Here is a 19641-nt window from a genome sequence, read left to right on the forward strand (position 1 = left end):
CAAATATTGAAGACCAAAAAAGCAGCAGGCACTGATGAAGACCCCAGAACATGCACACCTAGATTGCAAGTAAAAATTGAGGAAACTCTGGAAACTGAGGTGTTTACCACTAGTCCATCTAATCCAAGTCCTGCCAGAGAATCCATGGAACAGACGCAAAGACAAGAAGCTGTGTCATTGTTAAACTTTGGACTTTATATGAACAAGACTGTTTCTAATGATCAAGTGAAAGCTCAATGAGTGCAAAATTCATTTCCTGTGGATATTTAGAGGCATCTAAACTTTCAACTCAAATGATTAAATACTGGAAGTACTGTGTGGTGTTTGGAGGAGAAGTTGGGGGTAAAGGTGGTCATCAGAAGGTTGGTGCATTGGTTGCTAAACCATTTGTGTGATAGAAAGAAGCAATACATTTGGACACCAAAAAACAGAGTACCATCAGAACAATTTGTGCTTGGCTGAAAACTTCTTGTTAATTCACAGTAAAAAATACCTTGATGTAACTCGTCATCATGGTAAAGAAAATAAGAAGAAAGCAGAAAGAAACTTCTGTGGAAACTATTGTCCTCTGTGGCAATAGTTTGCACAATTGATTTAGGACCTATTACCTGTAAAGAACCTTTCCACAATGATGGTAATTACAGGGCCTTGTTGAAATTTCATGCCAGATCAGGAGACATTGACCTGAAAAGCTGTCTTGAAACTGCAGCTATGAATGCCCAGTATACTAATCCTCAAGTATAGAATTAACTAATAGATATTTGTGGGATAGAATAGTCAAAAAAATTGTTGAAATATGCAATGCATAACAGTGTTTCTCTGTTTTGACAGATGAAATTTTGGATGTACCTCAGAACAGATATTACTCTTGGTAAGGTACATTGATGCTGAAGCTGCAGTAATAACAGAAAACTTTATAGGCTTTGTGAAGATAAGTGATATGACAGGTGGAGGACTTGCGGGCATTATTTTGAAAACACTGGGAAAAAATGGGCTGAACTTGCCATACTTGTGTGGACAGGGTTATGATGGAGCTTCTAATATGAGTGATCATATTAGTGGTGCACAGGCAATCATATTGTAGAAGTATCCAAATGGTTTTCTACATCCACTGCATGAAATCTAGCCGTAGCAAAGACCTGCAGCATTCCACCTGTCAGAAACTACCAAGGAACAATATAATTTGTATGCAGTTTCTTCAGTGCAACATCCATCAGACTGGAATTGTTGAAGAAAAATATAAAAGACTGTTTCCCTGAATCAAGAGCAAACAACCTTTGTAAAACCTGTTGGGTTGAGCGACATGATGCAGTTTTACATTTTGTTGAACTGTACAATGTGGTGGTGAGAACACTTGAAGAACTAAAAGAGAGTTCTCTATACAACAGTGAGACTTCTTCCCAATCTGGACACCTTCTTTTAACTGTTCTGAATGCTGAATTTGTAGTAACTGTACACATCCTAAGAAAGCTTCTGTCATCATCCCTTCAGCTTAGCAAAACATTACAAAAAGTAAATACACTAGAACCCCGCTTAACCAAGCTCCGCTAATCCGAGCGTCTGTATTATCCGAGGCACCGGAGGAAGTTCCAATGCAAGATTTCTTCCCCCCATGCCTTCCTTGTTTACCTTTAAGGAGCTCAAAGGCTCCCACCAGCTGCTCTTAGGCGGTGGATGGTAGAGTGGGCTCCATGCAGAAGAGGGCATGGAGCTGCAAGGAGGCCTGAGAGGAAGCTGCCGCCGCCATCGCTACTGTGGCGAGGGAGCTCGAGAGAAGGAGAGGGAGAGGGAGGAGGACCTTTCTCTCCCCCTTCCTCTGGCTGGAAGATGTAAAGGAGGAGGAGGCAGCATAGGGGGATGCAGAGGCAGCCATGAGCGCAGTGGCGGCTTCCTTCCGGGCCTCCTTGCAGCTCCGCACCCTCTTCTGCATGGAGCCCGCCCTGCCATCCGCCACCTCAAAGCAGCTGGTGGGAGCCCTTGAGCTCCTCAAATATAAACAAGGAAGGCGTGGGGGAAGAAATCTTGCATTAGCACTTCCTCCGGAGCCTCCCTCCCTCCCTCGAGGCACCTTCTTCATGGCCTGGCCAAGCCCCTGGCTTGGATAATAGCCCCCCCCCCCCTATTATCCATCAAATTCAGTTATCCAAGATTGGTCCTGCCCGTTTAACTAGGTTAAGCTGGGCTCTACTGTATTGACATTTTCTGTGGTCTGTAACATGTCAACAGTCTCTTAGAAAAAGCCAGGGAGATGTGCACAGAATCTGTGAAAGAATTTCAGGAGATGTTTGACACAGCAAGATGAGTGGTGGAGTGTATGGACTGAGAAGTTAGGATTCCTCGCATCTGTTCAAGGCAGACTTGTAAAAGCAACAAGCAGGCAACTTCAGCAACACGAATGGTGTAGAAAATGGAAAAGGATGACACCTACAAAAAACCATCAAATGCACTGGAAGCATATTATATCTGTGTTTTCCAATTGTGAAGAAACTTCTTCAGTTTCTGCAACATTGCCAGTGTCAACAGCTACAAATGAAAGGCCATTTTAAACTCTTAAACGTTTGAAAACATACATAAGAAGCACAATGGGACAAGAAAGACTGACTGGACTTGCACACTTGAGTGTTCACTAAAGTTTATCAATGGGGCCTGGTATCTGTCAAAGTTTTCCAATGTTTCCAACAGGCATTGTGGTATTCTTTTGTAATCAATAAATTACTAATTAAGAGCAATTTTCAGTTTTTTTAGACTTGAAACTTTGTAGCTAAAATTGAAATTTGACTTAATCAAGCCTATATAAAATATAGAATGAGTCATAGAATTTAAATTATTTTGTGTTATGGACCTGCTCTTAATGATTTGCTAAAAAAAAATTGCTACACATACACAGTGAGGGTTTTTTCTGGCTACAGGCCTGCATGAAGGCAATATATGATGAAATAAATAGTGCCCTCTTGCGTAATGACAGAGTTTGTGCAGCTCTCTGGCACATTTGTGTAGCAATGTGCGTAGATCCAGAGCAGTTTTCACACTTTTACATATCCATTTAGATTATCACAAGATGTCTTTTTCAGAACAATGGAAACAATGGCTCCTCATGTCGAAAGGAGTATGCTGCCTCTCTATTGAAACTAATGAGGAGTTCTAGCAGGACACAGTTGCATCATGTGAATTAGGAAGGTGAAAAAGAAACGTGAAATGTGGCATTATCTGGGATGGCACCCATGACTCATGTCAACCTACATTTCACATAGCTCTAGTATCATGTGAATGGACTACCTGGCTAGGAAACACATTTCCTTAATAATACGATTGTGCATTTGAAATGTAAACATATTACATATTCTTGCAAGAAAAGTGCTTATTTCAGGAAAGACAACAGCATCCTTGACAAGAGTAATGCCTGGTCTCTTAGTCTCAGAGTTTGGAAAGTCACTTTTTCCTTGAACTGAAACATCCAGTATCTCCTGGGTAGCATGGCCCTTCATATTACTCTAGAAACTTTGGAATTACAGTATTAGCTTTTGAAGGTACTAATAATTTTATCTCATAGGCATCCCAAAGAATGAGTAATTTATGGTTTAGCTGAGAAGATGCCATGAAATGTATAGATTACCTTGATTTACAGGAAACACAGCTTTCACTGACGTCTTCATTATATTGTCACCAGCAGCATCCTCCTAAAGTCTTCAGCAGTGATACCAATGCAAGTAATATTTGTGGTGTTCTTGCAGGAAAAGGCCCATAGCTCAGTGGGAGAGCAAATACTTTCCATGAAAAGGGTTCCAGTTCTATCTCTAGCATTTCCTGGTAGTGCTGGGAAAGTTTCCACCCTAAAACCCAAGTTGTTCCCATTCAGTTGCAGACAGTATTGAATTTTAGACCAATGGGTCTGATGATTCAATACAAGATCTCTTCCTACTGTCTTAGTTTTTCATGAATGGTTCCTTATTTCTCATAGCATCTAGGCAGAGATACTATATATGTACGTAGCATCCATTGGTTGCCCCACCTTCATGGATAGCAGTCAATAATGCCATTTGTTTTGTTCATGAAGATAGAAAGACAGGGCCACCTTCATGTGTCTTTTAATGGCTCATTCAGCTTTTCAGCCACGTTTCACATTTTCTGAACATTTTAATTATATTTAATTATACCCTCTAACTGTATAGTTGAGCGGAACAGTGCCAATTGATCCTCTGTCATCTTATTTTCAGCTGTTCCATTTTCTCTCCTCTTCCTTCCAAAGGGACCCTTTTGTCCTCAGCCTATTTACTGCAAACTGAGTTCAAAGTATAGAAGTAGTTTGCAATTAGTTAACTGAGTGGAAAAAGTAGTTTGCATGAACTGAGTGTTTCTTGGTCACATATGTCCTAGTTTTCATCTGTGAAATTCTGGAGGGTATTATTAATTCATTTTCTTTAAAGGTTTAAGGCTGGACTGCCCATTTCAGAAGTAACGTTTTGCTGCAATAACAACTCACTTTGAGTATTGGTGGAAGTGCCTTTGAAATTAGTTGTATCCATAACATAATTGGCACATGAAGGGACTCTGGGGGCAGGAGCTTTAGACCTTCATTTCTTTTCAGGCCTCCTTAGCTGAGGAAGGTGATCACCTTCCATGACCTTACCATTGGGTTTTTTTTAATCTATCTTGAAGCCAAGCTAGCAGAGAATGCTTGAAAAGTCTACCTTTTGAGAATCAAGCAGAAGCAATGAGAAGTGAAGTCCCTTATCAAACTAATGCAAGATCCAGCGTGAGAAGGTCAGAAAAGTGTCTGACTTTCCTGCTTCCATAGCAACTTCATGGAAGGCCAGACAAGGGAGAGGGGTTATGTACATAAGTAGGATGAATGAAAGACCAACACACCATTTTCTGAAACTTACCTTTCTGGGATTTTCTGAATTTCCAGCATTTGCATAGCTGGCAGGTCAAAATTACTAGTGCTACCAGCAACAGGAGGATGGAGAGGATCAACATGCCATATTTCCAGAGATCAGGGACGAGCAGAGGAAGGGCCTGAAAATACAAGATGCTGGGCCTTTCTTGTGTCATACCTGTTGGAAGTAGAATTGGGGAGAGTGGTCTCTGTGTTATTTTACAGCCCACATGCATGTTACATGCCTTCTAATATTTTCCAAATTAAAACCAGTACTTGTGTGAAAAAATGATATCAGAGTATGGTCTAGATGGCAGAAGTTATTAATCAGGAAGGACACTGAAGCTGGAAGAGGCTGCAGTAGCTTACTTTTGCCTAAACCTACTGGGAAGGGTGAGATTCCACCTTTTCCTTTCCTCTTCTCCTACCTGAATTAATTGAGCACAGTCTACTTTTGCACTGTGAGCTCAACTTGCAGCAACCGAAGAAAACTCAGGTCAATTGAAGAAAAAAATAAGGAAAATTCAGATACTTTTGAAAGCAGCTAAAAGTAGGGCAACAGGATTAAACAGGGGTATTTTTACCAAATGGAGGCAATTAAAAAGTGTGATTTTGGATGGCTGCCCTAGAAAGGAATGGATTGCTGTACACCAGATATGAACAAAATTATATTTTCATGGCCTTGGACACCTCCAGAATCCTTAGACTTACCTTTTCCTGGCCAAAAGAAGAAAGCAGAAAGCAGATTACTGCTCTTATAAGATTCCAGGTGTTATAACTGACCCTTCAAATAGGTTGTAAGGCCTGCCTGTACTGTTTAACATTTTAAATACAATTTCTGAAACTCCAAATTGAATTTTCAGACATTTTGTTTTTTGTTGTTGTTTTGTTTTATTTTTCATTATTACCCCTGATTTTGGAGCCCCCAGTGGCACAACGGGCTAAACCGCTGAGCTGCTGAACTTACTGACCGAAAGGTCGGTGGTTCGAATCTAGGGAGTGAGGTGAGCTCCTGCTGTTGGCCTCAGCTTCTGCCAACCTAGCAGTTTGAAAACATGCCAATGTGAGTAGATCAATGGGTACCACTCTGGCGAGAAGGTGATGGCGCTCCATGCAGTCATGCCGGCCACATGACCTTGGAGGTGTCTACGGACAACACTGGATCTTCAGTTTAGAAATGGAGATGAGCACCAACCCCCAGGGTCGGACACAACTAGACTTAATGTCAGGAGAAAACCTTTACCTTTACCCCTGATCTTAACCAAAAGGCTGATAAGCAATATTAGCAATCCATGCAGCCTCCAGAGAGTCACAGGATGCAGAGGTAGTCTCCAAACGTGCCACAGTTGTCCATCCTGCTCTTCATCATAGGTGATAAATCTTTAGCCCTCCTATTGTTTTGGCCATGCTGGGTATTGTTGGGTCAAAAGTTACCTATCCCTGGTCCAAACAAAGATCAGTCAACTGAAGTAAGATCCTTTCCAACTTGAGTTGGGCAAGCTTCAGAATACCATATTTTTATTTTGTTTACAGGACAGGAAGACAATGAAAGAAGAGCATGTTTAAGTGGCTGATAACCTATACAACACGACTGACCAGGCAATTTTGTTTTATCAGTGCAAGCCCATTATCAACACTTGTCCTTAGATGAGGTTTACTGCTTGTTTTGGGGTGATTTCCCAGGCTCGTGGCTTGAAGAAGATTCGATCACAGCAAGCTGAGAACTTCTCAGCAGGTTTGTCATTGTCCCTTTGATGTGCCTTGGCAAAAAAGTTTTATTTCTCCTCAAAATCTTTTCAATTTTTCCTGTGTAGTCAAGTACACAGCATCTGTAAAGCAGATGTGAAGATATATGTTTCTACAGAGCACATCTCACTGACCTCCTTTTTTACAGTGATCAAGAACCTTGTAAGTTTCAGCCCTCCTTGCTTCCCTACCTGTTGAAGAGGCTGTCAAAATAATTGAGGCTCCAGTATCGATTTCATCAAGGCCAATGTAATGATAAAATACCATTAACTCCCTGTTCATTTGCTTTCTGTATATGGAATGGGACTGACAAAGCAGGGAGCCCTTTTTTCTGTGGAGATGTCCATGGTCTTGGTGTCATATGGATTTAGCCGTTTGTAAAGACATATTTGTTTTCTGATTCTTGAATTCTCTCCCCAGGTATTATTTTTTTTTGGTAAACCATTACCATCCTGTCAAAGGAGCCAGTATTTGTCCTTTATCATTCAAAAGGAAGAATAGCTAAAAATGCCTCCAGTTGTTTTGACATTGAAAACAGAATGATGAAATGGGTGTGTGTACTCTATAAACTCTTAACAAGGGAAGGTGCCAAATTTGCATAGGAAAATAATTTGAGTATAACGATCTCAGAGGGAAGTTGGAATAACTTCCTCATAGAAATATATTTACATCACACGAGGCATGTGTTTTAAAATGGTCACATGAATGGTATGTCTATCTGATACCACGTCACCTCAATAAAGACATCTCTGCATTTTCAGGGGTGTGTGGAGAGGTTAAGACATTGGTCACATATGGCTATATAGCTCAATTTTGGGCAGAAATTATAGTTAATGGGTCAATCGTGAAATGGTTAAGTTCAACATCTAAGCAAAGTATCCTGCCTATGATAGTATTATCAACATTTGGTGGAGACAATGAGCATTTTAAGATATTGCTAGGTGCAGCAAATTTAGAAACAAAGGAAGTATGGAACACTCCTCATGGATAATCATTAGGTGGTTGCCTGAGAAATTAACATATAGTTTCACAGAAGGAGAACTTGACTAAGATAACTGCAGATGATATGCCCATCTACACTGCCATATAATGAAGTTTGAAAGTGCATTATATGGTCAGCATAAACTCATATAATAATGAAGTTTAACTGCATTGGACTGCTTTATATGAATCTACACTGACCATATAATGCAGTTTCAAACTGCATTATATGGCAGTGCAGATGAGGCCTTGGTAACAGATTGAGCTCAGCAATTGCAATTCTGGGACATTGAGTTCTAAAGCAACCTTGTAATATGAGATTCAGACTCTAGATAAGAGGGGAATTTACTTTAAAATAACTCAGCTAACAAGCGATTTGACAAATAAGCTCCTTTTTACAAAGGCTTTTATTTTGTTTCCTCTTTCATTCTTGTCCTCTGTCTAGCTGGACATTTTTAGCAATGCTAGCACTGGAAGGATGGTGAAGAAAGGCTTGCCTTGCCTTGCCTATAATAAACAATGCAATGTGGGGAATTTGAGCTGGGTTTGAGCAGGACTCCGCTCTAATCAATCTTAACTTTAATTGATGCACTCGTCTACAGCAGACAAGCTAAACAGCTTCTGCTGCTGTTTACAGAATCACTTACTGGTTAGGTGTGAACAACAAAAAAGTAGATTGCAGATAAACCTGCCTCACCAGCACATAGGTAAAGGTAAAAGTTTCCCCTTGACATTAAGTCAAGTCGCGTCCGACTCTGAGGGTTGGTGCTCATCTCCATTTCTAAGCCAAAGAGCGAGTATTGTCTGTTGATGCCTCCTACATTATGCGGCCGGCATGACTGCTTGGAAGCAGTACCTATTGAACTACTCACATTTGCATGTTTTTGAATGCTAGGTTGGCAGAAGCTGGGGCTAACAGAGGGAGCTCACCCCAAACTGCAGAGTCAAAATGCAGACCTTCCGGTCAGCAAGATCTGCAGCTTAGTGGTTTAACCCACTACACAACCGCAGCCCCTTAACTTTAACCCAGCATACACATACACACACACACACACACACACACACAATTTAAGAGACCTGTAAAGGCTGGAAATCATAATAAAAATGGATGCTACTGACAGCAAAAGACATCCCTTGATGGAATTTGGTAAACAAATTACTGATGCAAGGCTTATCTATCTCAGCTCAAGCTTTATACATTGTTTACTACAGACATGCTTCCACAGACCCTCACTAGAGATCTATGTTCTTCCAGTTCTCCTTTTCCATCATCCAAATGCCAATGTGCTTTAACCCTTCCAGCTAAACAGATGACACGGAGGAAAGAGGGGCTAGGCAGGCACAAAAAGACTTTATAAAAAGAAGCTCCTTTGTCAGAAACTCTATTATCTGAATTATGCCTGCATTTTACTTTTAGATTGACAGATTTTTCTTCCTTCATGTTGTATAATAGTACTTAATAAAACTAGGTTAAAACCAGCAACAACATCAATCATTGGTACACACACACACACACACACACACACACACACACACACGTGTGTGTGTGTATGATCTGGAGTACACAAGCTGGAAAAACTGAAAGAGTAAAAGGGGGAATCTTAGTAATTTAGCAGCCCATTCTTGGGCAAAATACCTATATCATCAACATTTAACACCACGCTTGAAATTCCTTGGCCCAATGTAAAAAGAAAACAAAGCACTGTTACTGCCCCATGACTATGCCTAATTTCTGCCCACGTGATACTGCCATAGCCTTTGTGCCTGGAACAGACACACAGGCTCAAGAGAAATGCAGATAAAAACAAAAGGCACAATGACACTCTAAATATGCATCTATGCTGTAGAATTAATGCAGTTGGACACCACGCAGAATTAATGCAGTTTGTCACGGCTCAGTGCTATGGAATCCTGGGATTTGTAATTTGGTGAGACACCACCACTCTTTGGCAGTGAAGGCTGGTAAAACTACAACTCCCATGATTCTATAGCATTGAGCCACAACAGTTAAAGTGGTTGAAACTGCATTAAGTCTACAGTGTAGATGCACCTAAGAATATGGCATCCAGATAAGTTTGGGGAAAATGATTTCTGCTGTTCTTGCTCTCCTGTGCCAGATTCCTGCTATATAGCCGCACTTTGTAGGTATCACAATTTGATAGCATCCTATAGAACAGTGGTTCCCAACCTTTTTTTGACCAGGGACCACTTGACCAAGGGACCACTTTGACCAAGAACCACTCTCCAACATTAGTACCAAAAGAGTTATGAATCAGTTTTTGGTCAACTTTAGATTCGGTTTAGTTATTTGGGGTGCTGATTCAGAAAACTGCATTGGATAGACCACATCAGTTCCAGTTACTGATACAAAAATATGCCATCCAGTAGTCGCCATCTGTTCGCCCACAAAAAACGATATTTAATAATCTAGAGCTGATGAGGACTATCCAATGCAATTTTCTGAGTCAGTACCCCAAATAACTCCAGGAACAGGCCTAAAATTGAAGACACCAAGAAAAAGAAAAAGACATTTTAGCTGGACTGTGTTATTATCCGTAGTAGTAATGGTGAGGACGCGGACCAAATTTAGTTCTTGTGGACCATTGGTGGTCCATGGACCACGGGTTGGGAACCACTGCTATAGAATCTTGAGATTTCTGGTGTGTTGGGTATTTAGAATTCTTTGTTAGGTGCTAGAGCTCTCCGACAAAGAGTACTATATACCCAAACAAACTGCAAATCCCATGATCCTGTAAAAATGGAGCCATGACAGTTAAAGCAACATCATCAAAAAGAAAGAATGCCAATAAGATGACTTGGATGCATCATCTTACCAGCCCTTTGCTGTGCAAAGAGGACTCTAGTATTTTATTCCTGAGGTTTCTTGCAAGTAAAGGTTTCCCCTGACGTTAAGTCCAGTCATGTCTGACTCTGGGGGTTGGTACTCATCTCCATTTCTAAGCCGATGAGCCGGCGTTGTCCGTAGACACCTCCAAGGTAATGTGGCTGGTATGACTGCATGGAGCACCATTAACTTCCTGCCGGAGCGGTACCTATTGATCTACTCACATTGGCATGTTTTCGAACTCCTAGGTTGGCAGAAGCTGGAGCTAACAGCGGGTGCTCACTCCGCTCCCAGGATTTGAACCTGCGACCTTTCAGTCTGCAAGTTCAGCAATTCAGTGCTTTAACACACTTCGCCACCGGGGTTCCCGTGCCTCCTCCACAGCTACATAGCTCAGCTCAATGCATTCGTGCTTTAGCTCCAAACATACTGGATGCAAGAAACCTCAGGAACAAAAAAAAGAGTGCTCTTTGCACAGCAAAGGGTTGTAAGATGATGCATCCAACTCATCTTATTGGCATCCTTTCTTTTTGCCCTGACTCCTCTCACATACCTGACTGCCTTCCAGGGCAACACCAAAGTGTATTTATTTATTAGCAGCTAGTGTTGAGGAGCAATCCAGAGGGAGCGCGCCAAAGGGGGTCGTGAGTTCCAAGTACACCGTGAGCTTCCAGCCCTTCTGAGCACACACACAAACACACACACACACCCATCTGCTGAAGTGATTCAGACATACCTTTCTTGATGTTGCTTAGAAAAAGAGACCTTGAAGCGCTCTCTCAGTAACTGAAAGAAAAAGCTTTGCAGAACTTCCAGTGCAGTGAAGACTGGCACAATACACTAGAAAAACAAGTTCTGTCACAGACAATAAACAAGTGGGGAAGTAATTAATTTGGGTTCCATTATTCAAAAATGGAGGGAGGAGGAAGTGGAGGGAGGATTTTTATTTTGCCTTCTTAGAGCAAAATGGATGAGCCCAGTTTGAAAAATTAAATGAGTATTTAGGTCTGCTTTCAGATGAGATGACATGTATTACCCACCCTCTTACCAAACTTGCAGCATTGTGATCTATTTTTCTGCAGCTATAAAACATTTCTGACTTCCTTAACACGGAAACAACTTCCAAGGGCTACTGTGCACTCACTGTACAGTCTAATAAGTGTGTTTAGCTACTACAAAACCATCACAATTAATAACTAGTTTCAAGGCAGGAATAGAGAACTTGGACTACAGGTTACAGATTTCTCCAGAATTCTGATTAGAGATATCAAAGTCTTTGGAAAGGAAGGTGTAAACATTTCAACAGAGACAAATGGGAAACAAATACTAAAAGAGACATGGAGCGTCTTTGAAATAACATCATTGCTATATTGAAATATTTCCTGTATACATTTCAGGCACACATTGTCTTGCCACCTACAAAGACTCTACAAAGAAGGAACAAAGGCTTTTAACTTGATTACGCAAAGCTTAATCCAACCCTTTGCCTGCTGAACATAAATGCATAGACAGAGACATGCAGATTATTCATACTACCAAATTATAGTGCTGTTATGCAACTTTAACTGCCATGGCTCCATCATTTGGAGTCTTAGGATGTGTGGTTTGTGTGTACTGTATATGTGTTTGCCTTCAAATCACCAGTTGATGCATGTTGACCTCATGAACGTCATAAGATTTCTTTATACAAGAAATCCCGATATAAGGGGTTTTTGCCAGTTCCTTCTTCTGAAATACAGCCCACAGCAGGGCCGGTTGTTACTAGGCGGCCGCTGACGCGGCCGCCTCGGGCGCTGGCCGCTAGGGGCGCTGTCGAGGCGTCGACAGCGACCCGTAGCGCCACCGACGCCTCCGGTGTTGGCGCGGGCCCGCGGGGCTTCAATCCCCGCGCCCACGCCAAACCGCGACAAGCAGCTAGGCCATTTTGCCCTTAGTCAACAAACTAAGGGCAAAAATGGCCTATCTGTGCTGTGCGCATGCGCACAGCCAGATAAGCCATTTTTGCCCTTAGTTTGTTGACTAAGGGCAAAATGGCCTAGGTGTGCTGTGCGCACGCGCACAGCACAGCTAGGCCATTCGGGCCTTACTTCCTGGTCGCGGCCGGCGATCGCCCGGGCGATCGCCGGCCGCGACCAGGAAGTAAGGCCCGAATGGGCTATCTGCGCTGTGCGCACGGGCACCACCCGCTGTGCGCACGGGCACCACCATTTGGGCCTTACTTCCTGGTCGCGGCCGGCGATCGCCCGGGCGATCGCCGGCCGCGACCAGGAAGTAAGGCCCGAATGGCCTAGCTGTGCTGTGCGCGTGCGCACAGCACAGCTAGGCCATTTTGCCCTTAGTCAACAAACTAAGGGCAAAAATGGCTTATCTGGCTGTGCGCATGCGCACTGCCAGATAGGCCATTTTTGCCCTTAGTTTGTTGACTAAGGGCAAAATGGCCTAGCTGTGCTGTGCGCACGCGCACAGCACAGCTAGGCCATTCGGGCCTTACTTCCTGGTCGCGGCCAGGGCACGCTGGGCGGGGGGCGGGGCCAACTCTGGCCCCGCCCCCCGCACTATTCGCCCTGGCCCCGCCTCCCACACAGCGTGGGAGGCGGGGCCAGGGCACGCTGGGCGGGGCCAGGGCGTGGGAGGCGGGGCCGGTGGCGGGGGCGCTTTTTAGCACCCCCGCTTAACATTTAAAAATATCTCCGGCCGGCCCTGGCCCACAGCACCTGGTATTCGTTGGTGGTCCCCCATCCAAACCCTAACTAGGCTAACTCTTCTTAGTTGTAGTTTAGGGAAGGGCTTTTAGAGTTTCTAGCTGCTTTGAGTCTCCTTAAGGAGAGAAAAAGCAGGATATAAATAAATAAATATAACAACAACAACAACAACAACAACAGCAGCAGCAGCAGCAGCGGCAGCACTCCAGTGCCTCACCAAACTATATACCCCTGGATTCCAGGGATGATGATGACTATGTTTTTGTTCCCACAAGGGAGACCTACAAAAGATGGGGCTATTGGAGTTAAAGTGGAATAAGTGCTGTACTTGTGTTGTATAAATGGTGCCATAGTGTGAAAATGTGGTCCTCCAGATGTTGCTGGGAGCTCCCATCATTCCTCATGCTGGCTAGGCAGGCTAAGGCTGATGGGAACTGTAGTCTGAAATCATCTGTAGAGCCATAAATCCCTCACTTCTTGATATAGTGAGCTAAATGGATCCATGATCTGCCTTAATATATGACAACTTCATCTGTTCCTGCAGAACATGTTGACTAGCTGTATTCCATTCACCCACCACTCAAGGCTCTTTCTCGTGGCTTTCTCTCTGGCCTTAAATGGTCATGGAAATCTATTACTAAGACACATGTATTTTCAGGATCTTCAGAATCCAACTTTTCTTTGCTTAATTTCAGATTATCACAAAATAAGAATGGGCATGCTGCATTGGCTTACTCACATTTAGCTTAATATAAGCACCTTCCATAGGCTAACCAAAACTCACATTCCAGGGAAAAACAGAAGGAAATTAATCAAGCATTTAACAAACAAGTGTATTTAATTTTGCTTATTGTATTCTAGCACATTAATATAGGATCATACAGAAAATAGATAGATATATCTTACCTAATTCTGTAAAATGACACTGATTCCATGTAAAGTTTGTAATGTCATCCAGTTACTTTGGTCAAGTGGTATTACAAGGAAAGTTTGGTACAGGAGTGAAAGAGGTATTTTTCAAACAGAATGAAACAATAGATATAAAAAGTAAACAGAGTTGGCTTTTGTGTGTGCGAGAGAGAGAGAGAGAGAGAGAGAGAGAGAGAGAGAGAGAGAGAGAGAGAGAGAGAGAGAGAGAGAGAGAGAGAGCATGCAAAACAGGAACAAGCGAATCGTAAACAATGTGTTTTCAAAGGCTTTCATGGCTGCTGGAATCACTGGGTTGCTGTGAGTTTTCCAGGCTGTATGGCCGTGTTCCAGAAGCATGCTCTCCTGATGTTTTGCTCACATCTATAGTAGGCATCCCCAGGTCTCACAACCTCTTAGGATGCCTGCCATAGATGTGGGTGAAATGGCAGGAGAGAATGCTTCTGGAACATGGCCATACAGCCCGGAAAACTCACAGCAACCCAGAATCATAAACATTTGACCCCATCCCAAAAAACCAGAAGATGTTGGTGTGTACAAACATGTCACACTTAAATCTACCCATGCCATGATCTATGGTGAAAACTTGGATTAATTCACTCATTCTAACATGGAGAATATTCCTTGATTTTTGCTGCACCCGGGGAATTGCCCTGCCTATTTGTATGGTCAAAGGAGTCTTGAGTGTGAAATATTGGACATTATAATTTGCTGGAAGAAAGCTCATGAACCGACTGCTTAAACTGCAATCAACATCAAAAACTTGCAAATTCCTAGAAATGTGTGACTACTTCAGCTATAAATTGAGAAATAAAATCCTTTTCTGTAGTTAATCTTATGCTTAGGGAGATTACTAGAAAGATGAGCATATATCTCAATAGTGGAGCACATTGTTCCCCCCCCCCCCTACAGAACTTTGCAGCTTCAATTTCTGGGTTCTCCTGATAACGCTGAGAAAGATGACATTTTAGGAATCCTGGAAAGCCACTGTCATTCATTGCCGATAGTACTAAACACTATTGGCTAACCATTTAATTATTAGAATTTACAGAAAGACCTTTCAAATCCAGGTGGTACTTTCTCTTTCTCCTTTTCAAGGCTAGTCATGTCAATTTTGACGCAATGCAAGAATACTTTTCAAAAGCTGAAAATGTTACATAGAAAGCCAGATATTACCGTAATCCAGATGAGATTGACCACTTCAGATTTTACTTATAGCCTGCCATTCCTCCAAAAAAACTCAGGACAACCTTCATGGTTTCCTCTTGACAATTTTATTACAACAACCCTGTGAGGCAGGGTCTGGGACATCAATTAGTTCAAAATCATCCAGTGGACCTTAAACTTGACTAGGTAATGTACCTGGGCACAGTCATAAAATCCTATGTCAAATTTAAAGGTGTCTACCAAATTTTCTGCAGAATCATGGAGCCCCTTATCTTCAGTGTGAGAACCTTTGTTTGGAAATTTTGAATTGAAACTGGGCACTGCACTTGGATGACAACCCAAAATATTGTGATTGCTGTCAGAGACATCTTGTTTTATTTTTATAAGTAGGGAACAGAAGACTGGATTATCTTAGAGATAATAGTACCACATTGTTTCTTCTCCATCAAAGGCAGTTCTGCCCCACTGGCACTCTGTGGATTTTTTTTGGTCTACATTTCCCTTTGCGAGATATGAAGAGTCATGGGAGTCGCATTACAATATTTCTGTAAAACATTAGGCTGATGAAAGCTAATTCAAGGAATGCGCCAAAGGGAAGAAAATGTAGCATGGTATGCTTTATTTATTTTGTGTCAAAAGTATAAAAGTGATAAAAATAGAGGGAACACAATTTTTGACCAAAAAGGGCAACAACAACTGCATTGTCTGTAGCTTTCAACAATTCTTCCTCTGTACGCGAGACAGGGCTTTGTGTGCTCCAGTCATACAAGGTGGAGGATTCTTCTAGGTAGTGCCATTTTGCCAGGATGTATTTTGATCTGCCCACTCCACTTCTCAGTCTGTCCAAGGACTTCCAAGTTGCCCGTTCTTGGTTTGCCCCTGGAGGAAGACCCTCGTGGGGGGCCATCCATTTGGGGTTTCCTGGTTTAGTATGATCTGCTTATCCGTGGCTATGATATCCAGAGTTTTACATATCCATACTCCAAAAGCAATATCCTCTTGGAAGGGTGTCTCTGAGTCCTCCAGTGCTAATTTATGCTTTCAGCACAGCTGTAATCAAAATACATGATTCATGGATTGAGGTATCCACCACGGAACGTATCCCTGGCAAATATGGGGATTGTATTGTACACCCCAATTTCATATAATCACTTGTTTACATATTGAACAGACAGAGCTTGGTCAAGGAGGAAATCTGGCCCTATATAATAATACAGTCAACATCAGTATCACAGCACTGTATGGGACCTCATGTGGTTACTCTGTCATTATCCCTTGCAACTACAAGGGCGTGAATCAGGAGCAACCTATGCACCAGGTCATTCTGCACCAATGAACACAAAGTCATTTACCTCAAACTTGTCATCTTGCAGAGCATATGTTGAGTATACAGGGACCCTTGCCAAGAATGTCAGGAGAAAGGATGGGAAAGCTTCCTTTCAAAGCACAACAAACTCAGATTGTGTTTGGCCACAACTTTCCCTTGTCCTCGATGCCAAAACTTATTAAAAGAGGCAGTGCATGCTGTCCCTTTGCTGAGTCTACAGCAGCCTAAAATATTTAAACACCTGTCTTGGATCAGTGTTTATCCTCCCTCCAATTATTTTGAGATTGATAACACTTCTATTTCATATCAGAAAACAGAAATAGGTCTTATTACTATTAGGGTTATTACTATTATAATTAATAATTGCTTCACCCAAAATTGTTAAAATCAACACACTGAGTAGTCATGCTCTCTAAAATCATAAAAATAAATGTTCCAATGTAAGAACACATTTAACAAAGATGACACAAAGCAAGGTTTTAAGCAGATGCTGGATGGCCATCTGTCAGGGGTGATTTGAATGCGTTTTTCCTGCTTCCTGGCAGGGGGTTGGACTGGATGTCCCATGAGGTCTCTTCCAACTCTTTGATTCTATCAGAAACGGTTTGCTGAATCTGGCCCTCGTTGCTGCCTTGGAAAGTTGCTCTGTATGAATGATGGAAAAGGGTTCTCTATTCTCACATACATTACTCCAGACAGAGCAGGCATCTCCCACATATCTCAAGACATCATGTGCTTTACATCATATGACATCCTAAATAATAGTACACTGGCTCAAGCATTTTGATTTCAATGGTATTTTGTTGTTGCTGTTATAGTTATTTCTTCTTGCCTACAACTTAAGCGACCCTAAGAATGAGAGACATTCAAGATTGTCTGCCAAGGTCTTACAAGTTCAGGACCATGGATTCCTTGACTAAAGCCTACATCTACACTGCATATAATGAAGTTTGAAGCTGCATTATATAGTCAGTGTCAATTCATGTTACTGCGCAATGCAGTTAAACTGTGTTATCTGAGTCTACAATGACCATATAATGCAGTTTGAAACTGCATTAAAGAACAATGTAGATGGGATCTTGGTCAAGGAATCCATGGCCCTGAACTTGCATTAGTCTATCCACCAGTAATATGTCCTTCTTTTTCCTACTCCCACTTTCCCAAGCATTAGTCTTTCCCACTGAACCATGTTATCTTGCGGCATGTCCAAAACCACAAATAACTCCAGTTCAGTCATTTTAGCTTCTGTGCAAGTTCAGTGATTTGATATAAGGTCCATTTGTCTTTTTGATCATCCATGCTATGCATAGTACTACCAACACCTTAATTTAAATCTAGAAGTTAACGAAGAAGCCACTTTGGCTGCAGTATTCTAGCAGAACCAGACACATTACGTCAACGATGAAGTATTTTTTGAGTAATAGGCAAGGGCAGTTATTTTTCTCTCACCATTTGTTTTCACTATTCTGTCAGCTGATTCCCAAATACAAGGACACGCACTGCTCTGTGACCATAAACAGAAAATTGATCAGCATGGAAGCCTTCAAATTTGAACTTCTCTTAATGGTATGAATATGAGGACAGGCCTGCATTTCAAGATTTACCACAACACCATTGGTTTTCTAAGTTTACTTGGTTCTGTTTCTGAACACATTCAAATGACTGCCAATTTTACTTGGCTGAAAGATCATTAACATTGAATACAACCCCTTATTTGCAGTTTCAGCCAGATTCTGATTATTAAATGATAAACTGTAAGGAGGCTTACAGTTTGAAAGAATTCAGGACTACGTGGGTTAGTTTAATCCCTGCCATGCAGGCAAACTGTCAAAATACTCCCAATAAATAAATAAATAATTTATTTTAATAAAATATTTTTATTATTTTACTTACTAGCACACATGTCAAGTCTCTTCTACAGATATTGCATATATTAATATCTGTAGACACTTTGATCCCTACCATTACACCATTCCCTGCTTTAATAGAAAATTTTCTCCTTACCTACATATTAGAGATTGAAATGTCTATCCTAAGGCTTAGGAGATGGATGCTCAAACTGAAAATCCCTTTCATGTATTAAGCCATGCTGAGTCCTATACTAGAGAAAACAAACATAATAATACAATAATACAATAGTATCCTGAAGCCACCGTTAAGGACTGGATCAAAGATGGACAATATGTGGTCCTTTAGTATTGTTGAACTGCAACTTCCAACATTCCTTATCACTTACTATAATGGCCATGATTGTTGGAATATGCAATATAGCACTATTTGGAGGAATGCAATTTATTCATCTATTTAAAAAACAAACAAACATGTATCATGTTGACGTGTGCCTTAAATCATTTCTGACTTGTAAAGACCCTAAGGCAAGACTATCACAGGTCTTACTTGGCAAGATTTGCTCTCAGGAACTTGCCTTTTGTCTTCCTCTGTGACTGAGAATGTGTCTTGTCCAAGGTCACCCAGTGGTTTTCATAGCCAAATGGGGGTTTGAACACTGATCTCCCAGTGTCCTAGTCCAACGATCAAACCACTACACCCCACTGGATGCAAAAATGTATTGAATCATCACATGTACATGCACACACTTCAATTTTTATAAATTAGGATGAAAACAATACTGCGGGGGCATTGTGAAAGACCACCTAGCAGAGATAAAACAAGCTTATAAACAGTGATTGGAAAAGAGGTAAACAGGCACAGAGCAACATTATTGGTATTGTGAACATGTGATTTGGCTTTAAGAAGCCACACTGGCAGCTAGTGGTTAATTGATTAACTACAAGTCTTGTTGGAATAATAATGAGAACTGGAAAGCACCCCAAAGTGTCGGCATTTTGCTGGAATGCTATACCAGTGTAACAGCATAGTTAGGAAAAAATAGTGTAGTCAGTAAAAATGTGTTTATTGGCATTGCCATGTCATATTGCCCATATATTTTTTTTAAGGGTACTGCTGCGAGAAGGAGGGAATCTAAGCCATTCATGATGCTGAAGATCTGACTTTAGGCTGTCCAAAGGTACTTTCATGAAAGTTTTTAGTAATCTTTGGTAATAAACAA

Source organism: Anolis carolinensis, chromosome 1, assembly GCF_035594765.1.
Source record: "Anolis carolinensis isolate JA03-04 chromosome 1, rAnoCar3.1.pri, whole genome shotgun sequence".
In the NCBI taxonomy this organism is placed as follows: domain Eukaryota; kingdom Metazoa; phylum Chordata; class Lepidosauria; order Squamata; family Dactyloidae; genus Anolis; species Anolis carolinensis.